The sequence below is a fragment of the Aplysia californica genome, unplaced genomic scaffold (assembly GCF_000002075.1).
Source record: "Aplysia californica isolate F4 #8 unplaced genomic scaffold, AplCal3.0 scaffold00073, whole genome shotgun sequence".
NCBI lineage: Eukaryota > Metazoa > Mollusca > Gastropoda > Aplysiida > Aplysiidae > Aplysia > Aplysia californica.
This window is the reverse complement of record NW_004797343.1, coordinates 834,051-839,589: the sequence shown is the minus strand read 5'-3', so window position 1 is coordinate 839,589 and position 5,539 is coordinate 834,051.

Below are 5,539 nucleotides of genomic sequence, written 5' to 3'. Positions count from 1 at the left end.
AATATATTGTGCCTTTGACCAACATTTTTAGAAAAATCCTCATGGCAATGTGTTTTTTTTATGTGACTGTACGACATGTTAAGACTACAACAAAAAAAATCGATAAATTAACAGAGAGAATAAAATGTTGGTTTCTTTGATTTCATCATTTAGATGAGCGCCTGATTCCCCCAGGATGCCACACAAATGGTGCAGTGACATGACCTGCAAAGTCTAACAATATAACAAAAGTGGCAAGACAAAGCAATAGAGAAGGACAAGGGAATTTAAAACCGTGGTGGCGTGGGCTGTGGTGACTGGCATAGGTTTCAGCAACCTTTTTGTAATTCCCCAGGCATGGTCATTTGAATAGGATCATTTCTATCGGGTCATCTTTAATGTATGAAGCTGTTGTGTCACAGGTGTCATTTTGTCCGAATTATTCATGACTACATTATAGAGAATGTGTTCTCTCTATCATACTCTATGACAAAAGGCTCTGATGCTGAGAGAAGAGAAGAATTGACAAATCGTCGCCTCGTACTGTTCAGTCCAAAGTGCAATCTTTGGTTCACACTTAGAAAAAAAAAACAGTTCTAAGGCGAAGAAATATATAAATTTATGAATTGCCACATGAATCTGGATGATTGGCAGGTGCTCTGGTCTTGTTTGCTCCTTCTTTTGTATTTAACATCTTTTGTCCGTATATATCTCCTTTTTTTCGTTTGTTATTCTCTAATAACCTCTAATTCTTGGCACTTCTATGACCTAAGCGGGTTGCAAGTGATGCAGACTCTTGCAAAAATTAACAAAGCCAATAGCTCAATTGATCAATGACCATGGATCGAGCTAATAAAATGAACAACTTTAGATCTACCTCCTCCTAAACGACAAAACAGAGAGAGAGAGAGACTGTGTAGTGGTTACATGCTGTGCTGTTGCATGCAGAAGGCCCGGTTTCTGTTTTTGATTGGGGATGAGAATTTCTATTGAGCATCTCAGACTTTCTGTAGGGATGTATCACCCCTCTCCGCCAAATTAGATCCGACAGGTAGGATTGAAGCTGACCTCTTTAAATGATATAAATTATGTAGATAGAGATGTAAAACACCTACATCACAAAAAAAGAATTTAAAAAGAAGGGAAACCCAACAAAGATGAATATTGGTTTGTTTACCGTCTCATATATAAATTTCTGTAGTTATAAAGTTTTCACAAACGCCTTTCATGGAAGGGTATGCTTTTAAAATAAAATATATATAAATACATGTATACAGTAGTCTCCACCTAAGATCCCAGTGCTTGAGAGCAAGGAAAATGGGGGGTCTTAGGTAAACGGGATCTTAACCGACTTACTAAGGGACTTACCTACGGTGACCCATGTCAAGGTTCACAACTGGTAAAATGGTTACCCTTCCTCTAAAATGAAGTGACGTGACCCCTGGGTGGGTTTATGACATATGACGAGCAAAGAGTAGTCAACCTTGATGACCAATCATAGTGGCATGAGGCATGCCATTTTCACTTATTATCATATCGTGAGACTCAAGATCTACGCTGATCCAGTTATCCCACCCCCCCCTTTTTTTTTACCTGTCCAAAATTTTATAGCTTTTTGTATCTGACAGTGTTCCCCCACCTTTGTAGTTACACACCATTACGTTGTGACCTCACCAATTAAAACTTAGTTTGTCTCACGAAGTCGGGAGTAGAGACAACTGCTGCAATTTTGCAATGGTTAGGGAAGAGTTCACAGTTCAATGTGATCTCCCCTGGAGCGAACTTGTTGGTCCTACCCACCCAGCGACTGATGTATAGGTGGAGAGCTAAGATGCGAATACGATGCTTGGGGAAAACAAATGTGTTGACGAGTTCACACCTTGGTGTGATCCCGTCTGGAGCAAACGATGTAACATTTCATTGATTTTTACAACGCTAATGTGATCACATTACCGAGAGTGGCGGATCTTTGACATGAGAGTGGCGGATCTTTGACACGGTAGGCAGTTCAATGATCTCAGCTTTTCACTCTTGGTTGATTTGCTGTGCCCGCCTGGGTTTTTGTTCCATAAATTATGATCTGAAATGTGGGATCTTAGTGGAATCTTAGCCAAATGCAGACATTCAAAGTGAATCAAAGCGGTCTTTTTGTATAGTAAAAATTCTGTTTTCTTAAAACAGCAGGATCTTAAGCGCGGAGACTACTGTATATATCCTAAACCAATACCACAGTCGAACCTCTTTAAAAAAACGTCTATAAAAGACCACCTGTCCTAGACAATTACCAGTACAAACAACCACTTCCTACTTCCCCCCTGCGTTTTTTCTACACATTATAATGGCACTGTCAATGAGGATCACCTGTCTAAGAAGACCACTTTTCTCCTTGACTATGGGTGGTTGTCTTGGACAGGTTGAAGTGTAGTACAAGTAGTGGTCTTCATGGTATATATGTACTGCATTGGAATACTATTACTGTAATTAGGTAAATGTTGGATTATTGTGTGACGACCGGTGGTTGGCGGGTGTATATTATAATATTGTCGCTTTCACTTTCTTCTTCTTTTCTTTCAAATTCCTATCATCCTTGTATCTCCTCTTTCTTTTCTCTGTTTGTTGGTTTCTAGCAAAACCTCAAACTTTCGCGTAAATCATTTATGTAGGCAGTTCAGTGAAAAATTCAAAGTTGTTAAATTTTGATGAAAATATGCTCAAATGAAAGGTCCTGCCACACTGACCACAGTGCTTTTTGAATTTTGTCAATATCTGTATTGGTTGAGAAGTTATGGAATTTTTGAAACTTTATTTTTCACAAAAAATCTGGTTCTTTTTTGCACTGTATTTTGTGACTAAAGGAGGACAAAAATCAACAAAAATGTACATAACTTCGCAACCTGTAAAGATATCTTCCTGTTTTTTGCATCAAATCAAAAGTTATTATGTGTACTTTTTTGAAAGAAACAGAAACAGTTTTGTCTCATAAATCTCTTTAACGTGGTATGTAGATTAAGAGCGGGGTCAATTTTCTTGTGTCCGAAAAAGGATGAATTTGAAAATAAGCGATGATATTTCAACAAGGAATAGTCCGAATGGGTGAAGTGCACGTGTGATGTATCATTTTGATCGTCTTATTCAACACATTTTTAAAAGAGAATATAAGAAGAGGATAACAAAATTTCAAACTGAACTAGATAGAAAAGGAGAAAAGAACAAATTGAGGTAAAAATCAAGCACGAAAAAAATATTTGATTGAAAATCACATAAGAGGCCTACTAGATTGTAGATGCTATTCCAAGTAGTTTTCATTGTGACCAGACAGTTGTGCGAACATAAAACTAGTAGTGATGAACAGTGTGAGGAAAAAGGGAAAGAATTTTCTACTAAAGATAAATCAACTACGTGTGACGATGACTATAGAAATGATAATTGAGAGACGAGAAAAAGCTAGCATACAAAATCAAAGACTAAAACTAAGAATGTAAGACTTTAGTAAGAGCTAACTGCACAATGTACATGATACATAATATGTGCAACTGTGGGCCAAAAGAATCAAAGTTATTTTTTAAATTGTCTCTAGAAAATCTAGAATGTATTATAATAAAAATAATCTTTTCAAAGTCAAAATCACTGTGCACAGACCTTGGCAAAAGAAAACAAGTGTTAAACATAATATTTGTGAACAGATATACCATGGGTACGCTCCAATGATCTCCTGTTCAGTGAAAATTGAAAATATTTAATAGAAAAAACCCCAAACAACCAGGACTAGGATTACTAGGAAGGCGAAAAGTGCGATGCGGCAAAGATCCAGAACTAAAGGTGGGCAAAATCTGGATATCATATCCGGATAACCGGATAATTTTCAATGAAACATCCGAATTCAGACTCTTAACTCTCTTTCCTGACCCGTTTGCCGAAGTGGGTGCACATTTTAGTGTTGAAGTGATGCTAACCCATTTGTCGAAGTTCTGATCCATTTGCTGAAGCGGTTCATAACATTTGGTTTGCCGAAGAGGTGCACTAACATGTTATCCGGATTGTTCTAAAGCAACTCCTTGTCCAGCCCTAAACCGAACGCATTGTCGACTCAGCGAATCAATCCAGCTTCGCGGCATGGCCAATGCTGCATATAGAAAAACAACTTTCGCTATCAAGTGCACTGGCTCTAGTCGCCGCTAGACAGGGCTAAATACAGCCATTCTAGGATTATTTTAAAGATAAAGAATATTTTTAACTGCCAGAAAAGTTAAAAAACTGCCAGGCAAGTGGGGAAAAAGATATCAAACGTTGAAACTTGGCTTAAATTCAAATCAAAATATCTCTGGCTTTACTAGTCGGATCTGCTAAAGGAAGACGCCATTTTGTAGATGATTTTAAAATATTCAAAAACATGTATCGGAAGTTGTGGTTATTACTATTTAACGAAACAAATTCGCGATTTTCTGAGGTCACCAAATCACCGACGCAATCCGCCGCTCACAGTTTTTTACGGGCGGCGAGGAGCCGATTTCGCCGCGAGCCGATCTCGTTCACGGAACTGCCTAATTTATGTGACCTATTCGTGTTGCAAGCGCCGCAGAATTTTTACTAAAAGTAAATTCGAATCCTAAATGGAGTGTTTTTCAACTTGGGTTATTTTGGGAGGTTTCAAACAGCTCCATACGGATGTTTGTGGTGTAGTGGTTAGGCACTTTACTTTAAATTACAGGAGACCCGAGTTCGATTCCTCAATGGATAGAGTTTTTAACTGAATATCTTGGTCTTTCGGCTGAGACGTTTATACCCATTTCAGCCTGGTTGGCCTTGACAGAGTCGAAGCCCACCTCTTAACTGATCTAAATTGTCGATGGGGCTTGAAAACACCCAAATTAAAATTAAAAAGGAATGTGCTACGACACGATAGAATTAGGTGGTCATCAATTCTTGGGCATTCTGGAGTTATTGGTGGAAAGTTTGTTCATTTGTCTTACATTTTGATGAAAAATACCCATCCACAATAAAAAATAAAAGTCGAGATATTGCTATGGAAGGAGGTGGGGTTCATCGGGTGTCGGAGGTAAAACAAGCAAGAAAATGACACCCCCCCCAAAAGTTTGGTGACTTACTTCTAAAACCTAAGAGTCCTTAAAACTGCAGATTTACAATTTTTTGTGCCTTTAATCATTTTTTAGTAAAATCCAGACAAAAAATAAAAATTGGGTAAAAATGACCAAAGTGCAGAAAAATGACCGTTTTTTTAAATTCATTATTTTAACAAGCGTCTGATTTAACCCTGCCGACTCACAAATAAATTTTCATTAAAAAAGAAAACCCTATCAAAGTCTCCATGTAACTGGCTTGGTCCTATCAGAGACGGACGTTGATTTTGGAAGTCCTACCCTTTAACCCTATCTGTACGTTCTGAGGTCATCATTTTGTACCCCTGGGGTTGTATTCTTCATATTTTAGAATAGTTCTAGTACGAAGATCTCTTTGAAACTTTCAGTATTCCTCAAAAAATCATTTTGACAGACTGCTATACAAAGTGTACAAATCGGATTAAAGAGTAAATTTCCTCTTT